We start from the raw sequence: 16,142 nt of genomic DNA, 5'->3' as shown, positions 1-16,142 counted from the left end.
AAGGAAGAGTTTCTTCGTAGCAAGTTGTTGTTGGGTCTTTCCCACGCCTCTCGCCGTGTATAGTCTCCCCGGTAGCTGAATCATATAGTACTGTCGTGGTGTAATGGTCAACATTTTGCCGGCACGGTGGCTCAGAGTGTTCGATCACAGGGCTGCTCGCCTTCTGTAATAAAAAAAAACTGAGTAAAGGAGACAACGATCGACATGAACGGATGTCTTGTGACGTCCACCCAGACCAAACGCAACGAACAATACCGAACAAAATGAAAAAAAAAAGAATGGTCAACGTGACGGGTTGTCAATCCTCTGGGTCCGGGTTCGTTTCCGGCTGGGTCTGGGAATTTTTTCCGCCCAGGGACTGGATGCTGTGTTGTCCTCATCATCATCCTATCATTCTCATCGACTGCAGGTCTCGGAGGTGGCATCAAATTGACAGACCGGCACCCGGCGAACGGACTGCCCGACGGGGGGCCCTATCCATACTATTAAATAAATAAATAAATCTCTGTATAACTACCGCAACTAAGCTTTGGTCTCCCTCTACAATTCTTACAACCTCCCCCCCTTACGCACACTTTCCTCCTTCCATTACCAAACTAGCGATTTCTTTGATACTTTAGAATGTTTCATCTCAACCAATCCCTTCTTTTAATCAAGATGTGCCGTGAATTTCTTTTTCTCCAGTTTCGTTTCAGTACCTCCTCATTAATTACTCTATCTACTCATCTACTTCTCAGCGTTCTTCTGTAGCGTCACATTTCAAAAGCTTATTTCGTTCTTGTCTGAACTATTTATTGTTCACCGTGCAAGGAAGGATACACTCTATATAAATACCTTGAGATAAGACTTCCTAACATTCACATTTACACCGACCTGTCATATTAATGTGACTACCACCTACGTTCGACGTAAGCGTGCAGTAACCACTCACAGAGGGCAGGTGCCACCACTGGCAGTTGAGGGTACATAACGCAGTCCGGGGTCACAAAAAACATTGCTGTCGTTGTCGTAACGCGGAAACTGAGGGCTTTATCTGGCGTAAAAATGGGCATGATCATTGGCTTTCGCGACAAGAGTGGTAGCATTTCCGAAACATTGTTTCTAAACTGTTCGCGTGTCGCCATTGTTAAAGTGTACCGTGCGTAGGAAAATGGCGCTCTCCAAAACCGGTGCCGAGGCAACTGTGGCGGGCCACGGGCCCCAGATGACAGGGGCGACCAACGTCTGACGTGCAACTGTTGAACAACTGAGCGCCCAGATGAAGCAAGGGCCAGTTTTCCTTAGCGACCGTTGATTGGTTCAAATGGCTCTGAGCACTATGGGACCCAACTGCTGTGGTCATCAGTCCCCTAGAACTTAGAACTACTTAAACCTAACTAACCCAAGGACATCACACACATCCATGCCCGAGGCAGGATTCGAACCTGCGACCGTAGCAGTCGCACGGTTGCGGACTGCGCGCCTAGAACCGCGAGACCACCGCGGCCGGCTAACGACCGTTGAGCGAACGCTCCTGTGTACGGGTCTCCGCCTGATTCATCAGACACACGTGACCTTTTCAGAACAATCACCGTTTATGTTCGATTGGGAGATGGCCTCTGGCGAGTACAGCGTGAAACGTCTGGAAACAAACATCCTGCAACAATTGTCGGATGGGTCCAAGTCAGAGGAGGGAACGTTATGGTCTTGGGAATGATTTTGTGGCATTCCATGGGTGATCTCGTCGTTATGGAAAACACAGTGGATAAACAAGATTACGCATCTATTCTTGGGGACCACGACCACCCCTACATCCAGTTTGATTCTCCTCTGTACGATAGCGTCTACCAGCAGGACAACACAACGTGCCACAGAGCTCGATGTGTGCGTGTGACGTTCGAAGAGCAGCACGATGAGTTTTCCGTACTTACCTGGCCACCAAACCCATTCGAGGATCTGTGGCTCACCTCAATCGGCTGTTCGCACCATCGATGGTCAACCAAGAAATCTAGCGCACCTGGCCATGGCACTGGAGTTGAAAGACTCCACATCCCTCTCGATACCATACAGAACCTAACTGACTCTGCAAATGCTGCGAAAGATGGTTATTCGGCTATTAACAGGTGGTCACATTAATATTACTGGGTACTGTATATTCGACGTTCAAAAACTTTTGTTTTCCAGAAATGTTTTAAAGCTTTCCTTACTTGTACTCCTCCAGCACAGGTCGTGAAGGCCCAAAGGTACCGACAGGCCGCCGTGTCATCGTCAGCCCACTGGCGTCACTGGATGTGGATATGGAGGGTCATGTGGTCAGCACACCGCTCTCCCGGCCGTATGTCAGTTTACGAGACCGGAGCCGCTACTTCTCAATCAAGTAGCTCCTCAGTTAGCCTCACAAGGGCTGAGTGCGCCCCGCTTGCCAACAGCGCTGGACAGACCGTATGGTCACCCATTTAAGTGCTATCCCAGCCCGACAGCGCTTACCTTCGGTGATCTGACGGGAACCAGTGTTACCACTGTGGCAAGGCCGTTGGCATTCCTTGCTCCTGACACTCTTCAATTTATATACTCTCTACATCGGCCATCGTCAGCTATTCCGCTACCCAGGCAACAAAATTCTACTGCTTTCAGTGTTTTATTTCTTAATCTAATTCCCTTAGAATTGTCTAATTTAATTCGGCTTCTTTATTTTTATTTTTTATTTATTTATTTTATATTCATCTCGTAGCACTATCCATTCGGTTCAACTGGCCGTTCAAGTCCTTTGCTGTCTCTGAGGGAATTACAGTGTCTCCGGGAAATTTCAAAGTTTTTATTTCTTCCCTCTCAACTCTAATTCCCATCCCAAATACTACTCTCATATTATGAAACACTGCTGCGTTGTTGTTGCATTAATAAGGTAGGTAAATGCTAAGCTATTTACCTACAGTCATATGCTGCTGTTATCGTACTTCAAACAGTTCCTAATGCATTTAATTTTATTCATTAACAAGAATCAGTTTTGAACCATGAAAAAACTAGGAAAAGTGCCTTCAGCAACAAATTTGGCATGAGACAGTTTTGATCTGGTCGGATACGAGAACCGTAACCTTTTGGCACATACAAGTGCGTGCTTCATTCTGTTACAAATACTCATTTACATTTGTGTGCCTGCGTTTTGGGATCTTGAAAAGCATGTGGGAGTAACTACATCAAATGAAATATTGTGAACTGTAATTTATCTAATACCCATACCTTACACAGAAATGAAAATGTGTATCTGAGAATTCTAGGATAGCATAACATACAAAACAATTTGCAGAAGTCATAGACTATTTGGCAAATGGTTTCACAATTCGAAGGCAGCTAATATGAAGAGGGTTCCTCAGCTTCTTGTTGGGACAATTGTTTCTGTGCGACTGAACTACACGCACATGTTGCTTCAAATTTTAGAGTGGGATATTAATTTGTCTAGGACTTCAGTCGATACTAAAAATGCAGGGAACGCGAAAACGTGATATGACACTAGGATCATGGTGAGAGGAAGACGTTTCTTAGAAGAGCATAAAAAACACAAATCATTTTCCCACCTCACGTATCCTGTCACTTTTCTACATATTTATACTAAACTCCTAGTAGCTCCTTCCCACATTACGCGCCCACCTCGAGATTTAGCCAGCCTGTTAGAAATCTCAGTTATCTCCAAGGCCACCGTTAGCCCTCTGCGATAGTGTTTGATGAAGCTTTACAAGTTTTCTTTTAGTGAATGAAATGAGACGTGCACTAGCCGTCTTCATAACACTTTCGTGGCAGGTCGCTTTAAGTGTATGACGAACGTCACTGTGTCTTCACGTTTGGCAGAAACTGATAAGTTCTGCTCTCATTGCTACAGTTAATGTCTATAATTTACTGAACACAGAGGACGGATAACAGGGTGTCTCTAGGAGGTTTAGTAGTAATGGAATTATCACCATGAAAAAATAAATTTACGTAATTACATTTTTGTTTACTGGCCGGTACTTTCCTACAGTCTTGGAATGCTTTGTAATCTTCATGTCACTGTGCCATAGCTAGCGAAACCAATACAAAATGGCAGAGGACACTGATAAAGTGAAGATAAGCTACACGATTTTGTTTCGTCTCTTCTAGCGCCGGTGTACGGTAGTGCGATGTAGGGGTTTCAGTGAAGATGTGTAAAATAAAGAAAAAAATAAAAACCTTTTTTTCCAGGAGATAATCAAAACATTATGATGATTACCCCTCGTACAATGCCTGTTTTATGAACGACCTTAGTTGTGTCTTTGGCCGGCCGGAGTGGCCGAGCGGTTCTAGGCGCTACAGTCTGGAACCGCGCGACCGCTACGGTCGCAGGTTCGAATCCTGCCTCGGGCATGGATGTGTGTGATGTCCTTAGGTTAGTTAGATTTAAGTATTTCTAAGTTCTAGGGGAGTGTGGATCGTTTCAGCCACCCAGACATCTGGCCCCAGTTCCAGGTTGTAAGTCGAACATTAAAGTCAGTTCAGTATTTCATTTACAATAATTATTATTAATTATTGACCGGGTTTAAAGATTTTTAAATACTGTCGTAATCTACTCATTAAGAGTTATTGTCACATATTGCGGATTTCAACACGAAAAGACAAGTGTCGACGTTAGAAACTGTGTATTTGGCCTTGGGCAGTGTAATTCATGGCATGTGAATACGGAGACTATTCATTCAATATTTCAGCATGCGAGCATTTAGCGTCTCTCAACAAATTTTCCACACAATTTCTAACGTATTACGAACCATTCCTCGCTGACTCTCAGCAAAAATAGAGAAAGGATAAACTATATTTGTGCTGTTCTACATCAGGCATGGAGTTTTAATTTGTTGTTTCTTTACTATTAACCTTTTTCACAATACATTTTGCAGACAATATTCACATCTACCACACATAGGTCAGGACATTTGACTTCATAAACACTGAGATGTGAGAAAATTGGCATTTATCACAACAATTTTATTGTGCAACGTTTCGTTTGTCTGGCAGTAAAGAGCAGGTACAAACAGTGGAGATAGTTAATTCAGCTCAGTGGTACGCAGAGCATAAGTAAAGATTTACCGTCCAAAAGGCACAATACAAAAGCTACAGCTGTTTTTTTTTTTTTTTTTTTTTTTTTTTTTTTTTTTTTTTTTTTTGCAGCAGATGGGGCCCCTCCACGCCCACACCAACGTGGTGACCAAACCAAAAGTTCTACTGTCACCTCCGTAAACATGTTAGTTTTTTGTATCAGTCGTCACAGGATGCGGTCTGTGATATTGTCCATGCGTCTGGGTAAGATTACTCATTAACATGGTCCATCAGGAGATAGAAGTGGTCGAAAACGATTGAAGGGTAGCGGTTATAAGGGCAGAGGAAAAAAAGTGCCAAGGGAAAAAAAACCTCTGCGACAGTAGGACGGGTAGTAAGGGCAGTAGCGGCTTGCTATCTGCGACAGTGCATGCAAGGTGTGGTTGTGTTAGTTCGAGGTATCGTGCATCGTTACCTTTGTCGTTGTTGGAGCTTGTTGCGGCGCTTGCTGCAGTTGCTGCGTTCCTGCAACAGTTCAAGGTCGTTGTAGATTAGTGGGTAATCGGTCATAGATCGGCTCACAGACGGTGTAGGGTGTGTGTGTGGCTGGTTTGCGTGCTGTGTACAGTACGGTTTCCCTGCGGTTGCCTGATTTTCGGCTGGTCCCACATCTGGGTTCCCAGTAATAACTGTGTTGCAGGGGCTCGCCAGTACTGTCGTGTTAGCGTTCTATGGACCATAGATGTTTAGTTCCTAGCGAGTAATGTCTTTGGTCTGTTATGCTTCCATCTATGGTTGTGGTCGTAGTTACCCAGAGAAACAATAAGCGGGTTGCGGGAGTGTCTCGTGTTATTGTACAATCGTGTGGAGAGTTTTTGGAATACCTGCAAGATGATATCTAGCCGGTATTCCCGGTGAAGGTCCGCGATGCGTGTGTAGCGCGGAGCGTTTGCTTATGATTTTGAGTACTTTGTTCTGTATGAGCTGCAGACGGCGCAGGCGAGTTGGCGCAGCGTATCCCCAGACAGGGGCTGCGTACGTCATCAGGGGTCTAATAAGTGTCATGTACATGGACCTAGACACTCTCCTGTTCAGTGTGCTACGCCTGTTAAGCATAGGGTAGAGTTGTTTGAGCCTCGCGTTAGCTTTGTTGGTCACGTGTTGGATGTGGTTTCCCCCCAGAGTAGTTTCCTGTCCAGCCAGACACCGAGGTATTTGACCTTCTCGCGGAAACGTATTGGGCGTGTGTGTAGTGTTATTGTGTTGGCACTTGTCGACGTTTACTCTAACACGCCATTTCACCAGCCAAGGCTCCGCCGTTCTGAGTGCAGTCTGTGGTCGTGAGTTAACGTTAGACGGCTTCGAATCTTGCGCGAGGATGGCAGAGAAAGCTACAGCAAGACTGATTGAGTTTAAATACCATCACTTAATCACTAAATGACCTATTTGGAGCTGAATTCACCTGTGAAGGATAAAATAGCTGTCGCCTTGGTTTATTCGGCATTTGTATCAGGCTGTGGGTGTTGCAGAACGTAACATTGTTGTATACGAGCATAAAAAGTGTTAACTTAATTTCCACTTCGAATTGTGGCATTACACTAATTCAGACTTAGAGATAAAAGTTCCAGGGTATAATTGAAATGAAATGCTTAAGCAACAAAAAACGATATACAGTCGGTCTGTTGGTTTCTGAACAATGTACGTTACCCTTCCTGAGATATCTTTGCTGGAACAGAAAATATCCAACATAATAAACATATGCGGTAAATCTATTAGATATTACAATATATATTAACAGATTTGTAATCAGCTATGCCATTATTCAGTGGAAATCTAATAACAAGGCAACCACGCACATACCTGCGTCTGTCTCCTCCTATACAACGATCGAGAGTGAGTAGAACGTTAATGAGTATCCTCTCCAAAACATTTTCTACTATCTCTTTTGTTTTCGACAAATTATTGTGGCTTGTTGGATACTGATACAGTTATCAACGATTACTTAATTACATAAATTATCATACATTTGTGTGATTAATTTTGTCGTGGCCGTAAGAGTCCAATTTAGGAAAGAAGGGAGCATCAAATGGTTTTATTTTATATGCTGTAATTGGTCTGTTGATGAACAAGCCGAAACTGATAAAAAAGCAAGATAATTACGGTTTTGTGTCTTCAGTGATGAAGGTTCTTTGAGATAATTGTCAAATATTTAACACATTAACTTCATAAAACGTCTGAGGATGTTTTATTCAAGTGAGTTCGAATCTTTAAGTAATCAGGGGTAGGGAAGGTTACTGATATGTACAGTGTATGACAATTGGCTGCACTCTGTTCTTATAGCACTATCTCAACACCGACTTTTCGAGAGGCTTCGAAGAAAACATGTCTGTAAACACAAAAAGGTAAAATATGAAATAGTTATTTCCTGCTTTTGACTTATGCTTAGAGTCGGGAACAACAGCGATTTATGTGAAGTGATACTGCGAGTCACTGTTTTGTAAACAGTAAGCATAGCGACAGAGGGAAGCGAAACTTCTGTTTATCTCCATGGAAGTGTGTCACCTTAGTAAGAGGGCTGTCGCTGTAGATAAGGAAAATGTTCGACCCATTTTGAAGCTTCCTATAATTACGCGCGTTGCCTCACACTCGTTTTCGAGTGTGTTATCTGTCTGAGGCGCTTTGCTCACTGCAGAGAAAAAATCGTTTTTAACACAATAGAGTCACGAGTTGACGCGTCACGAAGCTTCCACATACTGCCACTGAGTCACAGGCACGCGCGCAGACGAGCTGGTTTTAGGTTCCACCTGCTCTTCCTAGCGAAAACATCGTTACGTTCAAGCTAGTATTACTTCTGTTATAGTTTGCAGGAATTTATTTCAAGTCGTATTTCTGTCATATAATTATTTTTAAAAAGCCACTAGAAGTAAAAGTTTATTTTATGAAAATGCAGTAAATGAATTCCTTGATTTCATAAGTTAGTGCTCACGTTACTTAAAAAAAAGGGATTGCCTTATCAGCGTACATTTTAGTTTTATTCAGTAAATTGTATGTTCTTTAGAATTTTGTTTGACGAGTTGACGCGAAAGCAGATCGTTCATTAAGATGTACAAGGTTCCTCTAATTACTTTTTTTATCACGCACATTTTCCCGTAATATTAAACTGCGATGCCTGCATATATTTTCCAAAGCTATTTTCTTCTTGGGCAGAGGTTTTTCAGCCTTATTTTCTGGGTGCAGTACACATCTTTAAGGTGTTGGTGAATATGTTAAAAACTACCTGTACCTGGGAAATATCCTTAATTTTGCCCTTGACATTATCTTTGAGCTACACAGTTTATTTGCTCATGTTGTTTCATTCTTTCTCCTTTATATGTACCTGAGTCAGTGTGTGTGTGTGTGTGTGTGTGTGTGTGTGTGTGTGTGTTTGTATGTGTGATTGTGTAGATGGCATCTGTTCGTGGCGGAATGGAAGGGGTCTGCAGGTGTGACAGGTATAACTTAGCAAGGTTGACATGTCAAGTAAAATAAATTTACGTCATTATTATGATAATTGAGCTAATCGTGGATGTCCGTGGAAAAAAAGAAGAAAAAACTGTAAAGGAGCTCTGACTTTACGGTCACTGACGGTTTTACTCAACGAAATGGATCGTTTACGATGTCAAAATGACGCAACTGGCAGTTGCACTACCTGTATCTAAATTAATAGATCTTTTTTTTCTGAAACTTTAGATCACTTGTACGCACGAATGAAAAATAAAAGAAACAAGAACCTTGCTGCTAGTTTTTTTCGTTATTAATTGACTGTAAATATTTTGATATGAAATTTGCCAGTTGTCAGTTGCCCAGCCGCTGTACGTACTCAGGTACCACCATTTTGAAGCATCTTCTGCACTGTCATTGGAAAGTAGAGCTTGTATTTTATTCGTTTGGAAAAATTGTTGCTTTCTAAAGTGTCGCTGTTTCAATCTATAATGACAAGTATGCTCATATTCGTTGCTTTCAAAAAGAGCTCTTCGTGCTAATAAGAGCCGGGCGGGATTAGCCGAGCGGTCTCGGGCGCTTCAGTCATGGACTGTGAGGCTGAGCCCGGAGGAGATTCGAGTCCTCCCTTGGACATGGGTGTGTGTGTTTGTTCTAGGATAATTTAGGTTAAGTAGTGTGTAAGCTTAGGGATCGATGACCTTAGAAGTTAAGTCCCGTAACATTTCACACCCACACCCACACACACACACACACACACACACACACACACATATATATATATATATATATATATATATATATATATATGCTAACAACAACTGCCATATCATTTATGAGAGCGAAGATAGTACATCTCTCCAAGAACATCGTCTTATTTACATCTATTCCCCATTATTTTAGGTATATTTCGTGTATAGGCTTAATGTCCTTTCAGTCTTTGCTGAATTAGTTCCGCTTCATCGACATTCGTACACTTGTGCAGATATTTTCAGTACAGTATCTGTAAAAAGATAATTGATATAAGTACTCAAACCAAACACAATTACTCTGTAACGAGCCACATTAGACGACGGGTGCTGTATACCAAAACACTCGCCGCGCGGAATGGCGGCGCGGTTTGAGGCGCCGTGTCACGGACTGCGCGGCCCATCCCACCGGAGGTTTGAGTCCTCCCTCGGGCATGAGTGAGTGTTTGTTGTTCTTAGCATACGTTAGTTTAAGTAGTGTATAAGTCTAGGGACCGATGACCTATGCAGTTTGGTTCCTTAGGAATTCACACACATTCGAACATTTTGAACCAAAATACTCTAAAAATATCCTCAAATCATCTCCGAAATTTAATATCATTGTTAAAATCCGTAGTATGCATGAAACGGTTACTCTATAAAAAAAGGAGCTCTGCCAGTTCTAGGCTACGGCACTAGGTAATACTCATTTCACAAGACTTCCTGCAAACGTGCGGTCGTTCTGAAGTCACACGAAATATCAACAACCATAGGAAGTGCTATCCCCGTAAAGAGTTATTCCTTGACATTTTTTGAAATATTATTGTTTTTATACAGTCTCTGCAAAAAGGTGGAAATTTAAGGAGATGGCACCTGGATAAACTGACAGAACCGGAGGTTGTAGAGAGTTTCAAGAAGAGCATAGGGGAACGATTGACAGGAATGGGGGAAAGAAATACAGTAGAAGAAGAATGGGTAGTTTTGAGGGATGAAATAGTGAAGGCACCAGAGGATTAAGTAGGTAAAAGGACGAGGGCTACTAGAAATACTTGGGTAACAGAAGAAATATTGAATTTAATTGATGAAAGGAGAAAATATAAAAATGCAGTAAATTAAGCTGTCAAAAAGGAGACAGGATTGTAGCCTATCCCCGATGTTATTCAATTTTTATATTGAGCAAGCAGTAAAGGAAACAAAAGTAAAATTCGGAGTAGGTGTTAAAATTCATGGAGAAGAAATAAGAACTTTGAGGTTCGCCGATGACATTGTAATTCTGTCAAGGACAGCAAAGGTCTTGGAAGAGCAGTTGAACGGAATCGACAGTGTCTTGAAAGGAGGATATAAGATGAACATCAACAAAAGCCAAACGAGGATAATGCAATGTAGTCGAATTAAGTGGGGTGATGCTGAGGGAATTAGATTAGGAAATGAGACACTTAAAGTAGTAAATGTGTTTCGCTATTTGGGGAGAAAAATAATTGATGATGGTCGAAGTAGAGAGGATATAAGATGTAGACTTACAATGGCAAGGAAAGCGTTTCTGAAGAAGATAGATTTTGTTAACATTGAGTATAGATTTAAATGGCAGGAAGTCGTTTCTGAAAGTATTTGCATGGAGTGCAGCCATGTATGGAAGTGAAACGTGGACGATAAATAGTTTGGACAAGAAGAGAATAGAAGCTTTCGGAAGGCGGTGCTACAGAAGAATGCTGAAGATTAGATGGGTAGACCACGTAACTAATGAGGAGATATTGAATAGAATTGGGGAGAACAGGAGTTTGTGGCACAACTTGCCTAGAAGAAGGGATCGGTTGGTAGGACATATTCTGCGATATCATGGGATCACCAATTTAGTATTGGAGGGCAGTGTGGAGAGCAAAAATTGTTGAGGGAGACCAAGAGATGAATAAACTAAGCAGATTCAGAAGGATGTAGGTTGCAGCAGGTACTGGGAGATGAAGAAGCTTACACAGGATAGATTAGCATGGAGAGCTGCATCAAACCAGTTTCAGGACTGAAGACCTCAACAACAACATAGTCTCTTTGAAACTCGTTTTTAGTTTCGGAGTAAAGTTGTATACTGAGAATTTTTACCGGATGAAAAAACATTACGCTAGTGCAAAGACAGGTGAGTTTCATCTCATGTCTCGATTATCATATCATCTCCTGAAGGCTAAAACCATTGATGTGTTATTAACTGATGAAATGATATGAAATGTCGTGTGGCTAGGGCCTTCCGTCTGGTAGACTGGTCGGCCTGTGCACGTCGCCGAAGTGGCGTAAACTAAAGGCCGAACTTCCCCGAATGGGGCCTCCCGGACAACAGTGCCATACGACCATTTCATTTTTTGATACATTTTCAATGTGCCGTTCCCTTGAAGCGGCATACTAGAAGTTATAAGACAAAACAGCTAAATATGGCAAAATGAATATGATGCCTGTCGATATTTCGTGTGTCATCGAACTGACTTCACGTTTGCAGGAAGACTTGTGAAATGCAACTGAGCCGCTGAACTTATTCGTACAATCTTGAACCTTCAAGTATGTAGTTTCGTTGTAAAAAATACACAAAAGAATCATAAAAAAAGGAGGATCCAATATAAAGGTTAAGAAAGGGACAAAACGAAAGGGAAAAAATTAAGTTCAATGTCGACCTAATTGAACTGGAATAATCATAATGACCACAATGACACGTAGACACATGAAGTAGTGAAAAATAGAGTAAAGAAGCTTTGTTGAGTGATCTTTAATAAGACTCTGACCAAGTTAGCATCTTTAGAAGACACTAAAGTCCTATTTGTATGCGTAAAACTGAAGCTCATATTATGTAGTATTTTCTGATGGGAAGATACCTTAACATAAAGTCGAGTTTATTCTTTTATACAGAATATTAGACAAAAACTCCATTTAAGATGTCTGTTTTAAGGTAAAACCGCATAACAGATCAACTAGACATTAAATCACTATGGAACATGACTTCCTTACATTTACACTGTACCTGGTAATTAATTTATTCGTTTCGAAAGTCATGCCATTTCAAACGCTGTGCTAGTTAACATTCGTAATATCAAATATTTCTTACTTGACATTAACGAAAAGCAGTGACCTTCTCGAAGCTGCTGCAATACAAACAGGTTTTCTGACTGCCGATAGATACTTGATCATACATTTAGAGGTTACGTAAACCAGAAAGGTGTACACCGTTAAGTACGCCCAATTTTTCTTAGTGATGTTGGTTTCGATTCTAGTGGCGAAAGAATAGCTACTCAGGCAGATCAAAAATCAATTCGAAGACACAAAACGGACTTCTCGCGTAACTTATCTGTTCTAGAGTATCATCTTCTTTCTCAAAACAAACTTCTTTCCACTGGAATATTAACAGAGCAACCTCTGTTGCATCTTCTGTTCTTGTTTCCAAGCAAAACTATTATGAAGGCCCTACTGACTTCACTCTCAGACTACTGATTTATCAAATTAAATCGGGATATCACTTTCAGCAGTTTGACTTGTAATTACTTCGTGTCACCCTTGGTCGTCATGGTATCACGAATTATTCCTCTTCCAACACTGCTGACCACAGTGGACGGTAACAGTTTAAATACAGTATTTCTGGAACTCATATTGGGCAGAGATTTGGGTTTTCAGAACGTAAACAAAGTTTTTCAGGAATAGTGTCTCATTCGTCTGAAATTGAATGCTATGCCTAAAAGTCTACTAATGTTCGTGCTATTGTTCATAACCAGCCGCACTTCTATATATTTGAAGTAAAAGAATTTGACACGCTTGTCAGCTTAGATGGTGTCTCCATTTTATGTTGCCACTAGATCGTTACGTCACAACGACCCTTCACCTGTCAGTGTACGATAAGAGCTAACATGAAATAAACAAATTACTTAGATTACTTTTGGGTTAAATGATGAAAGCGAAAACCAAAGCGAGCGAAAGAAGCAGAGTGGAAACTAGAAATGATAAATTATAAACTTGGGTATGACGGAATGGAAAATGTTTTGGGGTGAATGGAGTAAGGAAGACATCAAAAATATGATTACTTAAGCTACGTAAATTATTCAAGTACTGTTGGGGAACTTCGGATTGTTTTTGTGAATCTGTCGAACCGCAGCGGCGTTTGTGTAAAGTTGTCAGTGCAAACAGAGAAGCAGCACGACGTGAAATAACCACAGAAATTAACGCGTGACGTACGACGAACGTAACTGTTAGGACAGTGCGGGGAAACCTGGCGTTAATGGGCTGTGGAAGGAGACGACTGACGTGAGTGCCGTTGCTAACCACACGACATAGCCTCTGGCTGCTGACCACATCTCTTGGACTGTACACGACTAGAAAACCGTGGCCTGCTCAGAAGAGTTCCGATTCCAGTCGGTAAGAGCCTATGGTTGCGCTAGAGTGTGGCGCATCCCCCAAGATGCCACGGACCAAAGGTGTCAACAAGGCACTGTGCAAACTGGTGGTGGCTCCATAATGATGTTGGCTGTCTTCACATGGTTCAATAACCGGCAACCCAAACAACAATGGAATTGTTATGCGTGTCACTGCGCCATATCACCAGGCCGCAATTGGTTTGAAGAACATCCTGGACAATTCGAGCTGATGTTTTGGCCACAAAGATCGCCCTCCACGAATCGCATCGAACATTTATGGTAAATAATCTAGAGGTCAGTCTGTGCACTGGTAACACCTTCGCAGTTGTGGACGGCTGTAGAGGCAGCATGGCTCAATATTTCTACAGAGAACTTCCAACGACCTGTTGAGACCACGACACGTAGAGCTGCCGGACTATGTCGGGCCAAAGGAGCTCCGACACGATACCAGGAGGTATCTCATGACTTCTGTCACTTTCGTGTGTATGCAATTGGAACTGAATGCTCAACAATGTTTAATTTTATTATAGTAACTATGAGTTTTTAACTGATCGTAGATGAACACGGTAAATCGTAGCATCTAGATGGTAGACCAAAAATTTCTTGCAAACAAATACATAAACAAATAACTAATAAATTTCATATATACCACTGATGACAGTGCAGCTTCTCTAGAATGAAATGATAATTAAATCGAAACCCTTAGCTGCCGACAGGTGTTGTTGCTATACATCAATGTGGACAGCTGAAAATATGTGCCCCGACCGGGACTCGAACCCGGGATATCCTGCTTACATGGCACACACGGCAGACGCCATGTATATCAACAACACCTGTCGGCAGCTAAGCGTTTCGATTTATTTATCATTTTATTCTAGAGAAGCTGCACGGTTATCAATGGTATCTGTTCTTTCAGGAACAGATATCATCTGCGTACAGTTAAAGGCTACCAAGCCATTGACCTTCTTCTGTGTGAATGCGCACACTTTGTCCGACCTCTTATGGGGCTCGTCAGCTTAGTATGGCGCGAGTAATGAGTGAATGGGCAAATATCTGTTAGGGACAGTACGAATGTAGGTTGTGGACAGTGGGGAATTTGTGTCTCACGGGAGGCGTCCAAGGGATAAGTCCCTGCAGTCGCACTATCCTCTGTGTCCTCGGTGCCTCAAATGGAGCAGTCACTGTAGCTGAGAGTGCTCGTTCAGAGGATTAGCTGCCCTCTGTAATAAATAAACTGAGTCAACGGCTCCACACTGAACTTGCACGGGTGTCCTGGGACATCCGCACCGCACAAATGCAACGAACAACATCGAACAAAATTAGAACAACAACAAAAAAATGGAAAGAGCGTCTGCCATGTGAGCAGGAGGTCGAGGGTTCGAGTACCGGTCGGGCACACATTTTCAGCTGTCCCCATTGATGTATATCAACAACACCTATCGGCAGCTAAGGGTTTCGATTTAGTTACCATTAATAAATTTCGCTTTCTCTCTGACTCCATCCCTCTCATCTCACTCCTTTCTCCCCTTCTCCTTCCCACTTTCCTACGTCTGTTTAAACTCCCTTTTCCCCCTTTTCTAATTATTCCATTCTATTTTGAGTATTCAGACTTTCAGTTGGTTTGATGCCCTCTTACTGCTCTGCTCATGCTAATCTTCTCATTTATGCATAACTCTTCCTAGTACTGGGAGACATTGTCTAACGAATATGGTACAAATAGTCAATAAATTCATAGAAATCTCTTTTCCTCTCTCAGCCACTACCGAAGGCCCCTCTTCCCCTTCACACGCGGACACGTCCACACACACACACACACACACACACATACACACACACACACACACACACACACAAAGTGACTTACCGTTTTCCCCTTGTTCCTCTTCCTCGTTTATTATATAGGGAACTTGAAAACAAAGGACGTGGTCCACACACTGAGGACATTCAGTCCATGGTCACATCTCATGCTTCAGTCTGCGATACTTCCCTTACGGATTCGATTCTGACTCGATCGTCCACAGTGACAGACCATTTAGCAATACAGTGCCACCATGAAATTACAAGTGTACTGTTCAACTTACACACCGTAGTTCCTTTTGACTGTATATCTGTTCTAAAACTGTTCGGTTTAAGAACGATGTGCAAGTGTGAATATAAACCGCCCAGACGCATTAATGTGACTATCTGTGAAAAGCCTGAACAACCACCTTTCTGCAAAGTGGATCGCTTCGAGACGTGCAGGAAGAGACTCATTGAGGTTCTAGAATTTACTGCCAGGCATGTGGAGCCATGTTGACTCCAGTGCTGTGACCGGTTGCACCAAGTTTCTTCATTGGGGCTCCATCGCCGGAACAGCCCGATCGAGGCTGTCCTACAGATCCTTGATTGGGGTTACGTCCAGGGAGTTCAGCGGCCACGGCAATACGGTGAACTCGGCCTTGTGCTCTTTGAACCACGCACATATTACGCGAACTGTGTGACACGTTGCTGCCTTCGTGCCGAGGAAAAATAAACAACATGTAGCGATGAACATGGTTCA

The 16,142-nt window shown here is 42.3% G+C and overlaps 1 pseudogene; it reads right to left on the bottom strand.

Moving 5' to 3' along the window:
- Positions 1 to 2,399: 2,399 nt before the first annotated feature.
- LOC126274472 (5S ribosomal RNA) lies at positions 2,400 to 2,517 on the bottom strand (annotated as a pseudogene).
- Between the last annotated feature and the right edge of the window lie 13,625 nt (positions 2,518 to 16,142).

Source organism: Schistocerca gregaria, chromosome 5 (assembly GCF_023897955.1).
Source record: "Schistocerca gregaria isolate iqSchGreg1 chromosome 5, iqSchGreg1.2, whole genome shotgun sequence".
NCBI classification, from domain to species: domain Eukaryota; kingdom Metazoa; phylum Arthropoda; class Insecta; order Orthoptera; family Acrididae; genus Schistocerca; species Schistocerca gregaria.
The sequence above is the reverse complement of the archived record's forward strand: the minus strand, read 5'-3'. Positions and strand labels throughout refer to the sequence as shown.